We start from the raw sequence: 17,919 nt of genomic DNA, 5'->3' as shown, positions 1-17,919 counted from the left end.
GTTTTATTGATTCACCGGTTTTCAGATGCTGTTGCACAGAGATTTTTAATTCACAGAGCCAAATCATCTTTTTTTGTTAACCTGTCCTGCCTGAAAGAAGCGTCTCATTGCAGCTATTTTAATCCAGTTTATCCACTGTGTGCATAAAACAAACGTTATGGCTTTGTTTTCTGGGTAATTTGGTGCTCGGAGCAGCATGGTGAGCTCCCTGGGACTGAGCCACATTTGTGCTCCCACACTCCAGAGAGCAGCCAGAGTGTGAAGGTGTGTGTGTGTGTGTGTGTGTGTGTGTGTGCCAGAGAGAGAAATAGGTTGAATGTAGGTTGTAGAGGTGGGAACTGAGATGCTGCTGGTTTGATTCTGTAACTTCTGTGATGTGGAGATGAAGGGAAAGCTGCCTTTTCCCCCTCTTCCTCCTCTAGTTTAATTATCATTGAACGCTCTGCCAACAGCACCGGGTTAGTTTCCATGTCTGAAGCTGTGTGTCAGTGTGTGAATGTGAAGTGGGGCGTTGCTGTTGCCCTTCCCTGCTTGAGAGGAGGAGGAGGGAAATCGAAGGAGAGAGAAGGAGAGAAAGTGTGGAGAGAAATGACGATGACGTATGCTTGTGTGTGTAATCCAAACATATTGCAGGAGAAGTCCTCCATCCTCCTCCACGATACAACAATCTTTATCCTCCGCCTTTTTATTTGCTTCTTTTACCTTTCCCTTGCTCATTTCCATCTCTTCTTACATCCACCTGTTCTGCCTTCAACCACACAGTCACTACAAACTCATGCTGTGCAGCCAAACCTTCCTGAAACCCACAGAGCTTTATTTTTAGGCTGAATTTAGCTGGAAAAATATATAAAATGAAGAGATTTCCATTTGACAGATTGGTGGAGTCTCAGGTTTGAACACTCTCAGTGAAAACATCAAAAGCTGCAACAGGCTCATACAAGAAGACGTTTTGTCTCTTAAAAGGAAACTACAGGGGAAAACTTGATGTGAAGTTATTTAGGATTCCCAGTATTCACTCTAACTGAAGTAACATGCAGTCTAATCAAGCAAAAAAGTGTGATTTTAAGTGTGATGCATCTGCTGCTGTTCAGTGACACTATAAAGAGAAGGTATGCAGGGAGACTGTTCTTCTTCTTCCTTTCTTCCTCTGTGAAAGAAAATTTACAGCTTCACCAGAATATCTGAATTTCTTTCTCTTCTCCTGCTGTGCGTCTCCTTCAGTTGCTTTTTTTCTTTCCTGCTGTTTCTGACTCAAATCTGCTGCTAACTTAGTCCTCTCCTCCCCAACTCGACTCGTCTCTCTGCTCGTCGCTCGTTTCTTTTCCAGCTGTTTCCAATCAACTTCGTTCTTCCTCCCTTATCGTCCCAACACGTTTGTCTATTTGTGTTCACACCCACTGCCTTTTCTTTTTCTCTGTTTTGATTCTCTCTCCATGCTGGTTTTCTCTTTCTTCTCTTCTACCTGGATCTCTGCCCTCCTGCTGTATTTGAATCAGAGAGCTGCTGCTGTGTCACCTGTTCTTTCTTCCCCAGTCTTCATGCTTACCCTCCACCTTCTGCCTTTCTAGTCTCCCCTCTCTAGTCTTTTCATGTCCATATATCTTCATCTTTCTGTCTCTCCTGCTGCTCATTTCCTTCTTGCACAGTAGTTTCCATCTGAAGGTGGTTGTATTTGGTTTCAGCTGATAGGGTTTTGGAATATTCTGTGAGACTGTTCAGTTTATAGCTGCCAGAATTTAATGTCTTCCTCCTGAGAGAGAATTTGACTGTCATAGGATACTAATCGGGCTGGGATTGTTTACAGCATTTCTCCTCCTCTGCTGCTCCTATTCTTACACCTTGCAGTTATAAAACAAGAGTATAAACAAACAGTCTTTCCTGGTTGAGAGGTCAGGTCCCATCCTGTTTCCTTTGACTGGCTGGTCATTGGAAAGCCTCAAGGTTTCACCGGTCAAAGGTCAATCAGACTGATCTCCCAGAGGAGGTCTAATCAGGCAATAAAAATGAAAACATCTGCTCAGTTCCTTGAGTGTGCAGGGCCTTGAACAAATGAAGGTTATCAAATGTTAAATCTGTCCAAACCAGAACAACTCTACAATGAATCGATTTAATGAGGAATGGTTTGATCAGCGATTATTTGTCCAGGATGACGAATCTGACCAGAGGCTTGATGTCAGCTTTCAGTACTTGACAGTTTTTGATACTCCTAGCTCAAGACACTATCACTTTTCTTCTACTGTAGTTAGCATGCTAACTAGCTAGCCCTGTCCCAACTTATAATGCCACTTTGTGATAGTGAGTCACTGCAGCGTCCAGTCTACCCTCAGTCCAACAGGAGAGGATGAAGATGTAGTACTGGTCAGAGGTTGTATTTTAACCTCTTATCTGGTAAATGCAACAATAGCTGTAGCAAGAAAACAGTTTTTAATGCTGTCTCTATTACCCATAATTTCTTTCTTTGCATAGCTTTATAGAGACTGTTATGTGTATCTTTGCATTAGTATAATTCCACTTTAGAATTAAAATGTCTACACTAAAATCCAGACTGATGCAACTGTGTCATTCCTCCTGTCTTTGTATAAGAGGTTAATCCATAACAGAAAAAGGTCATTGCTTTACAAACATGCTCAATCTTGTAAAATACAACATCCCACCCATGAAACACTGGCCTTAGTCATGTTACTTTAGTTGGTCTGTCTCCAGTCTTCCAAAGCAGTAATCTGTTTATTTTGGATACCGTAAGTAAAATGAGCAATTAAAATGAGTTGCAAACCTCCATAATATTGGAAGTGGACAACATTAAATTAAAAATGTCAGTTGATTGAAGGGTAGTATTGGCCCATTATATCTTTTTTTTTTTTTTTCTATCGGTGCACTTCTAGATACAATCAGTGTTTTCTGCTATCTGTGCCTTATTTTTCCTTTGGCTTTCTCTTCCTTTACTTGGCAACTGTCTCTCTCTCTGTACTTGTCTGTGTCTCTGTTTATCTCGCCCAGCCTGTCCCAGCAGCACACTCATCATGCACGGACCATAAACCACAGCAGCATAATAAGTTAAGACTGCAGAGGTGGAGGGATCTCAGCTGCAGGCTTAAGACTGAACCTCACATCTCCATTCCCCCCCTGGAGACAGTTCATTATGGAGGTGGTACAAAATGACAACAAAGCAGAGATACATATTTTAACAACCGCAGATGGTGCTCCGATGACTTGTTAGCCAGAGCAGCCAGCGAGCGAGCTAGTCACTGGAGTTGACTTGATGAGGTTCAAGGAAGTCAGTGTGTGAAACAGCTACCCGCAGGGCCGTAAAGTCACTGTGCATTTAATCGCCTTCAAATATTACAACATGAAAGAGTCATTGTGTGTTTAGCAGCTCAGGGACTGGCAGCCAAATGACTAAAATGTAAATGAAAATGTGCCTTTAAGCTGCCAGAAACAGTGATTTGCTGCTTAGTCACTGGTGCTGCAAGTTAGTTTAAGTGTCACTGTTAAAGCAAAAAGGTGAAGTGTTCATTACATTTCTCTCCTCAGAGGAAAAACACAGATTCCTGAAAGGTTTAAAAGGGTATTAGAAATTTGTGTTGTTGTTGTATTTATAGTGGTTCAGGCCTTTTTTGTTTTCAGTTTAATTTTTTTGCAGATTGAGTAAAGCAAGTGGCTGAAGATAAACGCTGTAACATTTTATTAAAAGGGTGGCTGGATGGCTTTAGTGCAGGTGAAGCATTAATCAGCTCACCATTAATCATTGTGTTGGTGGTTCAGTCCCCAGCCACTCCTGTCCACATGTTGAAGTGTCCTTGACCAAGATTCTGGACCTTAAATTCCTCCCAAAAAACAAGCTTCTGACTAAAAGTCTACAGCAGTGGAGCTGGAAGCTCTGTACTTAGGGCAAAGTGAGGCTTTGATTTAAATGGTAACACTTTCTAGATTGTGTGTTAGCAGGCTAACATCGGCTAATGAGCACACAATTGGAACTACAGCTGAGGATGATGAGAATATCATTAGATTTGCAAATATTTAGTCATAAACCAAAGTATTAAACAAATCAGATTTGATGTTGGCACTAGATGAAAAGTCAGAGGATCATAAGAGTTATTAAAATTCATCTTGTGAGCTCATGGATTCTGTACCAAACCTGCTGATGGCACTAAAGGAAAAGTCAAGCCTCTTATGAAAGACCTTGGCTGTCGAAGACTTGTGGTTGTGAATGTGTGGAGATGGAGCAAATGAAAACAGAAGTTTTTAGCAGACTTTCCCTGAATAACAGTAACATTATTATTCTGAGACACTGTTAGAGACTGTTGTAATTCTTTCTTTACTGTTTATGGTCTGCAGTGTCTCTAATTGTGCCCTCAGAAAGTTTTATTGTCTTATGACTTGTTTTGTTCTGATTTATTTCACGGTTCCTCCGAGCACTGCACTTCTTTGAATTTGTTTCTGTATTAATTACAGGATTTAATTAGCTTTGCTCTGTATTGTTGGTCGGTGGTTTTCTTCAGATGCCTTCAGAAATCCCCCTGATTCTTTGATGAGTTTACTTTTACCCCTTTGGACAATTCAGCTGCTTCTGAAAATTTGGTATGTTCCAAACATATCGAGTTTGGGGATTTTTGTTGTTAAGTAGTGTTAGAAAAGTGCACCTTAAGTGGATATTGATTTTCTGAGCGTTTTCACTTTTTCTTGAACTTTGACTTTGGATTGTTTGGAATTAAAACCGATAATGATGCATATTTGTGCTTCTGCATATATGTGCCCCAGTTGACATAATTCAACCCTGCCTCCTAGATATGATGTTACAATATCTGGTTGTGGAGAGTACACATTGTTGTTTTACTTTTTTATAAAGTAATGTTTAAGCACTCACAGTACTGTGGTTAAGGTTAGGGAACGATTGTTGTCTGGTTTCATACAGAAAAAGTTCACAGTGATTTCAGACATGTGCTCATTAACATTTAACCAAACCATGATTTTCCAAGCTTTAAAGGTGCTATATATAAGTTTTTGCTATCACTACATTGCCAATGTTAGCATTAACATAACAGTCTGAAAGAAACATTGCAAGTTCAGCATCAAACTTCACTCCTGTATTCACAAAGAGCTGACTCCAGCAATAGAAAGCAACGCCAAAGTAAACTCTTGTTTTGCATCTTTAAACTAAAATACTTATATGTAGCCCCTTTAACCAAAGTGTTTTTGTTGCCTAAACCTGATCATGGACGGGACCCCAAAAAAGGTATAAATTCAAATTATAAAGGTAGAAGTATGCCTGTCTTTAAGCTGGAAACAACAGAATCCAGACTGTCAATATTTATTGCTTTTACATCTCACATATAGTTCTCCAACTCCCACTGTCTTGGTTGTGTGTTGACTTTATATACATTGCTCTCCTCACTGCAGGTTTACATTAATTAGATTATTGGCTGTGGATGTTCTGGACAGACAGAAAACCATTAGGTTGAAGTTCATGTAAGCACATTAATGGGAAGATATAGCACCAGCAGCCTGGAGTAAAAAGAGACACATCTGACCTGCTGCTAATCACTGTAAAGCCTCTCAGCTACTGCTTCATCAGGTACTGACTATAAATGATCAAATAGCGAATTCCCAATTTAAATTCCTGTTTGAAGACATAAATGACACGTTGCATTTAATCCACCAGTGAAGTTCAAGGAGGACATCTCTGATGTACAACATACAGTAAGTGTAGGAGGATAATGTGATTGTGATGGAGTAATGAGGTTCCAGTGGAGAAAAATTAAGACTGTAGAGAGATAAAGAAAAATGTTGTAGCGTGCTGTTACCAGTTTTTTGAATTACAATAAGGCTTTTGAAGAGAATACTTTGTAAAAATGGTCTCCCGCCTCTTCTATGATGAATTTTTCTCTGTGTCATTGTTGAACGTTTTGTGCAAAATGGTGACTCATTCAAGAAGCTTGTGCTTGTGCTCCATAATCGTTGATGTTTACAATTTCTATCAATACCCTATACATTCAGCCAGGTATCCACAGGGATAAGAATAATGCACCGAAACGACTGTTTTGTTGATCTTTTCCTTCTTTAAAGTTTTAAAAGCACAGTTGAAAATGTGGTTGTGTTGGTTTTTTGACATACTGTAGCTGCAGACTGGTTGTCTGTTGGTGAAATTCATCGTTTCAAATACAAAATGTACTGTGCTGAAGACTGCTAAAATGCTCCATGACTTCCCAGTTCACCAAACTGTACCCAGGGGAAAACCGAAAGAAAAACACACAGGAAACAGTTAATTCAGTTCATCGATCTTCATAGTAATGCTACATTTTTCTACAGGCCTGATATCATGCTGTCATTTTTAGCTTGTGTACTAAATAATGAGGTCAATATTACACATGTAAGGACTTAAGGTACTCTAGTGCTAATGAAAACAGTGGATGTACAGAGAAACTTAAGGCTTTATTGACAAAGGAGGATTCAGGATGGATCGATAAGGTGAGGAACTAGTGTGTTCCCTGTTGGGCAAGAAAGCTGCGATGAGATGAGACGAAATTAAACTTTAATGTTCCTTGTGGGGGAAATGGGTCACTGCAGTTGGAACAAATAAACAAACAAACAAAAAAAGACATAAATTTGAATGAAATGTGAGAAATTCTCAACATTGAAGGTAAATTGAAGGACATTTGTCACAACATTTAAGAAAGTGGATTACAGTTGAGGGCTTGGATTGAAAGGACAGATGATTGAAAAGTATTGTCACCAGAAGCTGCAGGGAGCCAAGTTAAAACCAAAGAACTTATCGCCTTGATGTTAAAGCTTTTGGACCCAGGGGAATGTCTGCCATTTAAAAGCCATAACCAAAAACAAAAGAAATAAACTGCAGCTCCCTGAAAGCAATAAGTTGTCCTTCAGCCGTTTACTCCCCCGAGAGCCCACCTATAGTACATCATTCAGTTAATAATCGCGCACACTGACTTTTCTCTCCACATTTCATTTGTTTCAGTGCTCTGCCAGTGCCAGGGGCAAGGTCGGGCTAAAGCTGTTTATCAGACTGAATTGAAAGCACTGAAGTACGTCTTGAGAGGTGTGATATTTGTGTTTCTTCACTTATAGTAATTCAGTGTCTGAGCAGCAGACCTAAATCAAATGACCCTGCTTTTCATCCTTATTTGATAAGCAACACTTGTAGTGTATCCTTCTGCTAAAAATTCCCATATCAGGCATGGTCATTTTAAGACGAATCAAAACTGAACAGTGGAAATATGAACTTTCTCCTTAACAGCAGCAATGAAGCACCACCCGGTTTATATCAATGAGGGTAGGCTGGATAACATTAACACCTACAGTTTAACAGCACCAACAAGATGGGAAGATTTATTCCAGGACTGTTGTATTAGACTGCAGTAGTTTTAGCTAGGTGTTCCTTATAAACTGAAAACTGAGTGTTTTGTTGCTATCTTGTTGACCACAAACAAACAGCATTAGGCAACAGAAACACTGATTTGTCATCCACCCCTCTCCGTTGTCATTTTTGTGGGTTATTTTATTTGGTTTAAAATTTGAATGTTTATGTTGAGTTCGTGGCCAACACATTCCTTCCTTGGATGGTAAAAGAGGTTAGTGTAATGTCAGCTGCCAATGGGAGCTAACGAGCAGCTTCCTAAACTGTAGGGTTACCAAGTAGACCTTGGTTACACCCAGGAAAGCAAAGGTGCTGACTCTTGCCTGTACAGTATCTGTCTGCAGGAAATTCACTGTAGGAGTTAGCCTGCATATTTTTTGTTCTTCAGGCTCTCTGCACATAAAATTTGAAATAAAATGATGAATACATTACATTAAAGTGCCAAAACTCCATCCCTTTTATCTCAAAGTACAGTGGTTCAAACGCAATCAGAAACTATGGAAATATTAAATATAATAATTTTGTTTGACTTCATGTGTTGAACTGATAAACTTTGGGAACTATGTGTTAAAATGGGCCATATCTCCCACACAAGTTCTTTCAATACTGATGTAAACCCACTCAAATTAAACCTGAGTCTCGGCACTTTAATCTAGTATCAGTTATTTTATTTCTAATTGGATATGCTGAAGCACAGAGCCTGAAGTGCAGAGAATGTGTAACTGAGCAGCTAACACTGACTGAAATTAACTCCCCTCCTCATTGCTCTGTTGGTTTTGTAAACTTTAATTTCTAGTTTCTAGTCATTCTGGTTTTTGTCTGATACCTCGGTCCTGTCTATAAGGGCTCTAATGGCGATACCAGTTATCTCAACTCCTTGGTTTGTCTTAGTGATAAGAAAGGAAAATAGCTGTAGTTTATAAAGTCTAATGGCAAACTGAAAACACTGGATGTTCTGGATTGACTGCAGAGAGATTGGAAATGTATCTTTCACCATGTTTTACTGTTACATAGGCGTAGTATTAAACAAACATATGTAAAGATGCTTGAGAGCAGCCGCCACATTCAGGTGAAGGATGGCACATATTTTACTATAAATGTGTGAGGTTTTTTTTTTTAGTTCAGACAATTCACAGAGGTCAGAAAGTAGAGCAGAATTCATACTGTAACAGTTTTGAAATTGCAAAACATAATTATGATCACTGTCATAACAACTTGTAGGATGTGACAGTTTCACCAGCTATGATGAAAACTGAAAATTTAATCAACTGTGCAGCAGTTGATTAAATTTAATTCTGTGAGTGTACAAGAAAAAAAGATTTTGGCTGTAGTCTGCTCAATGTGCTCCCTGTATGTCAGTGTCAGTGGTTATATTGAGAGAAACAAATGCGATTATGCTTGGATCAATTAAGTATTTTAATAAATATTCAGACCTGTAGTTCAAGTTTTAGAAAGTAATTGCAAATTAAATAGAAAGTGAAATGCTGGTCAGAAAAATTGCAATTAGATATTTTGCTCATATAATTCAGCACTAATTAGAAGGTTTCATTTTCAAGTATACTCTCTCCCTTTCTCTGTCTCATCAGTTTTCCTTGAGGTTTTCATCTCCCCTCTGAGCTGATTTAGAGCCACTGGAGTGTGTGCTATAATCATAGCCTAATGGCAGATAATCTCAAGAACACTAAATGACTTTAATCCTAGCCTAATGACAGATAATACCACTGCACTCCTACTGTGTGTGTCTGTGTATGCTGATTTGCATTTTTACCCTCATCCCTGGGTTTTTAAATGATAGTGACTCACTGGTTCCTCTGAGTCACCCTGTTCTCAGTCCTGCTAATGAAATTAAAACTTTTTTGTCAGTTTATTTTCTGCCTTGCAGAGAGAAGTAGAGTCCGGCCTGAAAGTCACATTTAATGGTACTTGGTAAAAACCTAGTATATGGCTGGACCGTGTATGGGTTTGCGAAATCATGAAATCCCACAACAGTGTGGAGAGTTTCTCCTGCTGAGCTGCTGACAGTGTCGTCAGCCGGTGTTAACTCACCACAACACAAGTAGTTTCTTCTCTAGTTGTGCGTGTTCCTTTGATAGACATGCAGTTCTTGGCAGGCAAGACATCAGAGAAACAAATGAGTTGCACTCTGGTTGCACTCCCTGATGACATAATAGAAACTGTTTGCGCCAAATACTTAAGACAGCGCCAGCCAATGAAAAAAGTCCAACAGCCGGCAAACTAGTGGTGTAGCGTCACTATAGCCGTCCGACCAGTGGTGTAACTTCACCATCGCTTTCCAACCAGTGGTGTAACTTCATCACAGCCGTCCAACCAATGGTATAACTTCCATCGGACCAATGGTGTAACTTCACCATGCCCGTCCGACCAGTGGTGTAACTTTTTTACGGCCGTCCAACTAATGGTATAACTTTATCATGGTCATCCAGTGAGTGGTGTAACTTCATCACCCGGCCAACTCTTTAACACTCAGTCGCAGACATTCACATTTCTAGGGTTTGCTCTGCTGTTGTGGTCAAGCCAAAAAAATGTTTTTTGCCAGTGTCAGGTGACCAAGACTATTGAATATGTGGAGGTGAAATTATTCTGCCCGGTTGCTCTGTGGTTAACTTTGCAAAGGCTGACATGATGGACAGGAAATTGTATTTTTCTTTGCCTTGAACTTTTAGACCAGTGTCTCCGGTAATTAGGCAGTGAGATCTGCGGGGTTTGGTTATTCGCATGCTCTGCATTAAAGGAACAGTTTGATTATTCAGCTGCTGCAGGCTGTAGAGGGATTTAATATGAGTTACAGTAAATTATTGAGAAGCTGGAGGCTGAATGGTAAATTCAGGGGTGTTATTTACTCAACCAATGAAGGCTAGTGGGCGCCTCTAGAAAGAAGTTTGTTATTTAAGCTTTGGGAGCTCCGAGGGGGAATATTAAGGGTGCTTGATTAAATATCAGCTCTCGTGAAGTATCCCCTATCTCCTCCAGGAGTAATCTGGTAAGGAAAATGCTGAGGATGGTGCAAATTTAGCAATGAATTTCAAGTGTGGCAAAGGCCTGTCTCATAGGAATTTATTGCTTTTTAGTGAGCTGGTTGTTTGCACTGAGGAAAACAAAGCCATTGCCATTTGGTGTGAATCTGTGCAAACCTTACAGTCCTTTATGATTCATGAGGGGGTAGCATCAGCGTGAGCAGGGATGAGGAAAAAGGAAAGTATCCGAGGATAAATCCCCTTCATATTTCTTCTTTAGTGTCATTTATGGAAATGTGTGCAGGCAAAGTGGAGCCATGAATGGGATCTGATGAAGTCAAGGTTACAGAACCAATGTGGAGCCACCAGTCATGAATCTGGATTTATTAACCCAGGAACAGGTAGTTAAGTGAGGGGCTCACAGAGGACTGCAGTCCATCCATTTGATATTAGAACCTGCTGTATTTGTTCAAGGCCGTCCCCAGAGGAAGTCTGCCTCCCAAAAAATGAAGCCATTCATCATGTGGAGCTATCGTCATCAAAGATGACTTGTTGTCACTTCAAATATCAGCTCTCATCTGCAGAGGTCATGATACTCCATCAAACTGAGACAGGAGACTGAAACAATAAATGGATTTTACACTTACAACTCTATTTGCAGCAGCTTATGACTGTCATAATTTCATATTATACTGGGGACATTAAACTTACCAACTGTAACTGCATTAGTTACCAAGGTCACCATGCTCTTTCATTCTCTATTACAGTAGAGATTAGCCTTAGATGAGACAGATTTTCCTGGCAGGGAAAAGTCTTTTCTTTCCTTTGTAGCAAACACAATATATAATTCCAAAGAATGACCCATAACATACATTAACATGATCATAAAAAGTAAACAAGAGTGATATATGTTGGGAGCATGAAGGAGTTTAGCAAAGTTCATTTCAAACTGTCAGTCACATAGCTTGTGTCAGAAGTTACAACTTTGGCCTGATGGTGGCGCTGGAGAAAATCTTTACTGAGTCACAAATACAATGAGGTTTTATCCACATCCCCAGCAGATTTCTGAAAATGATGTTGAAAATCAATCTCATGGAATATCTAAAATAATAGGATAATAGATGAATTAGATGAACCGATGAATAGATGAATTCAGACCAATTTCAGCAATATAACAGAAATAAAACCATTAATAGAAAGACAATTGTACTGAAAGTAAAATAAAAAACAAATCAGGCTGCATCTGCATCTGTATACTGAATATATCCCTTGTGCAAGTAGAAATGTTGGATCTCAGAGGGTTGTCAGAATCATTGTAACTCATCCTCTGGGGACCTTGAATGTTCTCAGCAAATTTAATAGAAATCTAGTTTTTGAGAAAGCTGTCATGGAACTGTAGAAGTGTTGTCTGTATAGTGGCTCCAGACAAAAGTTCAGGACATCTCTAAGCCCATTATTCTGGTGGTGACAGACTTTGAATTTTGAAACGAGACTCAGCAGCAACCATTCGGTAAAGGTCTTTGTCCTTAACTGCCTGTTAGAAGCAGATGCCCCCTGGATGGGGTTGGAAGACAAAAAAGGCTTTTCTCTTCATCAGCTCACCCCTCTGCCTTCATAGAGCGAGTTGGATGTCTCCTCTGCCACTGTAGGTGACAGAACTGACTGATTTGCAGCCTTTCATTTTGCAACATAGAGGAAGTCCATGCTGTGGTACTGCAGAATTCTCTATTTCCCTCTTTTTCCACACTCTCCACATTATACAGTCTTATATGACCACCAGTTTCAATTATTTCCACTTTTTTTCCTGTCTGTTGGAGCTGTGCTAAATCTAGAACGTTTTGTTGTCAGATCTGCCAACAAAACATGGTGTCCTAGTCATTGAATTTGTCCAAAACTGCACCACGACTCAAGCTGCAGATCCACTTTCCTAACACAGTTATCTTTAGCTTTCACCTGCCCTTTTGCAGCACTTGTAACAGAATTGTGAGCTCTGCGATTGGGTATTTCTTGCCGCAGTGCATCGTAGGAGTTGTAGTTAACCTCTATCTTAAAGTTTTTATGTCTACAGGGTGGTACCTTTGACTCTGGCAGATATTTTTTAAGACACTTTTCAACCTTTTGTACTGATGATTCAACTTTAAGAGTTTCATGCCAATCCAGGGTGTGAAAGTATTGCAACTGAGAGTCACGTAACTCTGTCTATGAGAAAAATGAACTGGGTTTTTACTTCAGGAGTCAGGGGTGTCTGAAAAAACATCTCCCACTTTGCAACACTTCATTACATGACTCTGGATTAATTAATGGCTCGTTATAGCACGTCTCTCTCATCCTGAGTGCAGTCAGTGATTTGTGATCTGTCAGGGTAGAGCCTACTACGCCTCATTATCTGCTTTCCATGTTGATGCCAGTCTTCAGTGAATAAACCAGTGCATCTACAGCACATTCCTTCATATGCCACAGTCCAAGCTCTAAGGTGTCCTCTTCCCACACAGCGATAGATGCTGATCACAGTTTAATGTCCTCTCTGTTGTGTATTTTTTATGAACCCGGTGACCACAGCTCTGCAGCGACTGCTGATGAGAAGAAGCAGGGCCGGTCAGTTCGTATTAGAGAGGAGGACAGAGCTGAGTCAGTGGCCATTAAGAGACGGAAGGGTAAGGCTGACTTTCAACACAACAAGACAGAGCTAAATCAGAGATAAGCACTTTGAGGTGACGCAGAGGAGGAAGAGGAGGAAGGAGCATGATGAGTGGACAGTGATGGAGAGAGGGAAATAAGAGGAGGAAGAGGAATATAAAGTATGAGGGTATAAACTTTAGGGGTCAGGAGTCTGCAGGCTGTCTGGTAGTAGTATTCCCTCTGTGTTTCTCACAACTGCAGTGACATTTTCAACTTCCTTTCCCATTTTATCCCTCACTGACTTTGCTGTATGTGTGCGTGGGCCACCATCTGCTTTTTTGCAGGAGGCAGAGGAGGAGGAGGACAGCAGGTTTGAAGGAAAGTGAGGAACTTAGACCAGGACAGAGATGAGCGAAGGAGACAGGACAGGAAGGAAATGAGGTGAGGGAAAAGAGGGAGGAAAAAAAGGACGGAAGATAGGCGGGAGGAAGATGAGGATTAGGGCGAGAGGGGGGGATGAGGAAGAGGAGAAAAGACGGATGATAAGAAAGTGTGTCTAGCTAATAGTTTCCCCTGCTGTGACATTCTCAGCTGCCTCTACAATTTCACCCCCGCTGGCTTTTAAGGAAGTGTGATGTGTTCGTGTTCAGCCCTCAGTTTTGCAGAGCCCCAGGAGTACTGGGTTTCTGCAAGACTGCACCGGTATAAATATTAATGTCTGCCTAAAAAAGTAAAAGTTTAAAGAACAGCTTTTCAGCATCGGATGGATCTGTCTTCTCTCGTGTCAGTGTCAGTGCTACCTCAAACAATTATGACGAACAGGGCTGCATTTTAAAGAAACCTGGAGCTCATTGCTAAGTTTTTCTAAGAATCATACTGTATAGGGCAATATCATCGACTGAAAACCTGGATTGTTGGCCTCAGACAGATTTAAAATGGCAGTAGACAATTTTTCAACTGCTCCCAAATGTTGTTACTTTTACTAAAATGATAATACATAATCTCACGCCATCATCACCTTGTTATTTTCGAGCTGTAATGTGAAGTGTTACCCAGCTCATATCTGAACCGATGTCATGGTTTCTCACAGAGCAGGATGTGTAGCTGCCGGAGGTTTTCAGGTCTTGACCGGTCGTATCACAGCAGCGTGATAAATTATAACCCCAGCAACCAAACAGCAAAAAAAATTGAATTTCTGTGAAGTGCATCATGACCACAGAGATAAAAATACTTCAAGCTCCAGTGGAAGATTAAATTTAAGGCAGGCAGGGAACAAATGTGCGTAATACTGGTCCGGAACAATGCTACCCACAATCCTCTGCTCCCAAAACCACCACAATCACCAGGACCGGCATCTTTCTGAGGAGGAAGTGGAGTGTCTCTTTGGTGTGAAGAAGATAGGTTATCAGTTTTATGTGTCTGTTCTTTAGCCTTGTCAATTCAAGGTTTTCAAATTGTAAAAGTTCTTGGATTAACTGGACAGAGAAGGATGTGACCAAGAAGCTGTGACAGGAGATATTCACATTTCTGACCAGTGACCACTAATTGGGGCCTGTTCAGATTTTCACCCCAGCTTCCCCCAGTTACACTGCCCTATGAAGGTTCAGTAGTTTAGTAGATTCAGCCCTCGTCTTGACAACTTTTGGAAAAGGACAGAAACTCTCCTCTTGGTTAGCTCAAGAAGTCTAAGTATCCTTTATGTTTCCAGCCTCAGGAAGGCTGAGTGTGTGAGAGGCAGGGGACGATGGAGAACATCAAATTAGCTGCAGAGAAGTTTTTTAAAGAGCACTTATCTTCTAATGTCTCCTGAGGGAGGATGGCTGTAAAGTAAAACTAAGTAGATGCTGTGACTGCAGCTCCTGTTTGTGGTTTAGTGAAGGTGTGAAGAGGCTGCGCACACACACACACACACAGAAAAAGAGAGTGAAAGGCCTTTGGTCATGACATCCAATTTCTCTCCTTTGGAGCTGATATAAATTGTGTGTTATTGCAGTGCCAGTGCAGAGAGATGGTCTCTGGTGTAAAGGGGCTGTTGGCGCGATCTTCATAGCTTGGCTGTTCCAGAGGCTGCAGCTGGACACATGTTTCCCCTCCACCTTAACAGTATTTCCCAGATGGATCTCTTCTTCCCGCCCAGCCAGCTCTCTAGTGGACCATCAAGCAGACAGCTGTTTGGGTTATTGATGATTGAGGCATCTGAAAAGCCTTTAAATAGACGAGGTAAAGTGTATTCACAAGACAGCATTCCCCTGTGACTATATGAGGGTTAATGTCTTGCTTTTAAACCAACTCAAACAAAAAGGAAAGCCAAACCAAATATTCTGCGCCAATATATCAGGATATAAATCAAATCACCATTTCTGTCAAGCTTAAAGGTTCCTTTTTACTCCTAAGTGATAGGTGAAGATATCAAAGAGTCATTTTTTTCTTGTAAGGCTTTTTTGCTGGAGAAAGTGGACACTGGTCTGTTGTTGTTGTGCAGGAATCACATTGGTTGTTAGAGGAAGACCACCAGCATTTGCTTGGGTCTGGGGTTGTAAAGTCTCCGCTGCACACATCGTCGTAAGGTTCATCTTTGAATGAGTGTCTAGAATACAAGTCCTGCTATTTGCTGCATTATAGTCTTTTATTATGCTACACTGCTCATCCATAAAAACTGTTGCTGGTGTACACACTGAAGGCTTCGGCGGGTGTGAAAACACCTTAAAACCACTGGTGCTGTATGGTTATGTGTTGACCCAAATCCCAAACCATGTCTAGTCTTACCCCACCACATGCATGTAGGTATTGTATTGATATATTACTCGACTGCACTTAATTTGAGCAGTGGATCCCTATATAAAGACAGAGGATACAGTATGCTGATAAGCTTGTTCTCATTTACATAAAAACAGTTTGTAGTATAAGCTTTTCTCCTGGTGCAATGCAGCGTTTTCAGTTTTATGAATCCCCAGTGTCCAATTCAGTGTTTCATTTGTGAAATAAATTAGATTTGCTGAAGTGTTTGGATGATGTGAATATCCTTGTGCCTTGTATTTTACGTGAATGACAGAAGAAAATTATATTTTGTGCCAAACAATTTTTTTCCACGGAGACTTGTTGGTCTGCTGCTCTCTATTAAGAGACATTTACAGGCAAATATATTCAAATTATTTACTTAGCGCGGCTGGTGAATTAGTAGATATTTTATTATACATATTTCCTCCTGAAGCCATTAGTACGAGTGATGTAGCCTGCAGCATTCCCCCTAAATCTGCATAATTCTGGCATTTAAATTCACAGTGAATGTTTTGGGTGTTTGAACTGAGCTCTGTTTTGTTTCTCAGCAGCTTTCTGTCTGTCTTTGTGTTTATGTGAGTTAAACCTGGCAGTTTAAAGATGAAGAGATTTTAAATGCTGCCATGATGCGGCTCATCGCTGTTTTGATCACTTCATTTGGTTGATGTCTGTCTCCCACTCAGCCACCCACACCGCCGCTCAGTGTGCTGAGTCTCAATGATGAGGATGATTGTTCTGTCCTCTTAAAGACGGCATTATGTTAGTGTTACTGTATGCACCAGGATGCCGTTTCTGTGGATTTGTGTGTGGGCCGTGTTCTCGCATGTACAGATTGTGCTGTACATAATGAGCTTATTATCTGGTGTTTTCTAGCTGGCTAATGGTTGAAGGCCAGACGGAAAAAAGAAAATTATGCAGGTGTGTGTTTGACAGCCAGATGAAGGAACACGAGAAGAGGAACAAATATTCTTGTTGTTGTTAGCAGCTGTGTAAGGTGCTGAGCTTTTTAGTTTGGTAGCTGTCAAACAGTGTTGAGCACAGGGCTGTCAGAGAAGAGGAGGAAGTCAGGCTTGAAGAATTGAAGTTCTACAGCTGAGGTTGTTCTTCAAAGCACTGAGAAAACAAAATACATAGCTGGTTGCAGTGATGTTTCATATCCGTACCCTTTTTGTGACCTGTACTAATGTGCTTTTTCCATTTGAATTTAGTGTAAAGGCATTTCACCATCATTTGCTACCTGCAAGAGGATGCTTCAGGAAATGGTGGCTGCAATCCTCTTTGTCCACTGTGGCACATAAAGAGACAAGAGCTCTCTCCATTCATGCAGTCTGCCTCCATTCAAACCACACGATCACCTTTATCATTTCTCTAATGCTATGTTGTTTATGGAAGTAGGACACAGGTATTTATTGTTGTATGCACATCCCAAAATACTTTACAGAAAACATGTCTAAACAAATAGGCAAATTAAGCATTAAAAGAAAATATAATTAGTGTTAAACACAGATCAGCTACAACATTAAAACCACTGACAGATGAAGTGACGATGTGACTTTGATCATCTTGTTACAATACAACGTTCTGTTGGGAAACCTTGGGTCCTGACGTTCATCTGGATGTTACTTGGACACCTTGTTGTAGACCGATCACACACCTCCCATAGCAACAACACTCCCCAATGGCAGGGCCCTCCTTCAGCAAGACAAAGACTGCGCATAAATATCTCGAGGAACACAACAAAGATCCCAAGGTGTTGACCTGGCCTCTGAACTCCCATGTTCCCAATCTAATCCAGTGTCTGTGGGACCTGTCTAATAGTGTAAGTTCCCCTCGTGCTGCCAAAACAGCTCTGACCTGTTGGGGCATGGACATGAGACCTCTGAGGGCGTCCTGTGGTGTCCATTGGCAGTAGATCCTTTGGGTCCTGTGGGTTGTGAGCAGGCTTGGTGGTGTCGTGGGTTTGTTGTCCTGCTGGAAGAAGCCCCTGTCATTGGGGAGTGTTGTTGCTATGGGGGGTATGGTGGGGTTAAGATGTCAAAGTAACATCCAGATGAATGAAGGACCCAAGTTTCCCAGCAGAACATTGTATTGTTTGTAAATGATTGCAGCTTTAACGTTGTTGGATGTATATTAGAATCATAAAACATGGTGGAGGTATGGGACTTGATGATGATT

At 40.8% G+C, this 17,919-nt stretch overlaps 1 protein-coding gene across 1 annotated transcript in view; it reads left to right on the top strand.

The window, feature by feature from the left end:
* The window catches only part of LOC108884340 (contactin-associated protein-like 4), a 98,594-nt gene that overhangs the window by 850 nt on the left and 79,825 nt on the right, over nucleotides 1-17,919 (top strand). The gene's annotated exons all lie outside the window — the stretch shown is intronic.

The sequence above is a fragment of the Lates calcarifer genome, linkage group LG4, assembly GCF_001640805.2.
Source record: "Lates calcarifer isolate ASB-BC8 linkage group LG4, TLL_Latcal_v3, whole genome shotgun sequence".
In the NCBI taxonomy this organism is placed as follows: Eukaryota; Metazoa; Chordata; class Actinopteri; family Centropomidae; genus Lates; species Lates calcarifer.
Note: the sequence above shows the minus strand (reverse complement) of the source record. Positions and strands in the feature narration are given on the sequence as shown.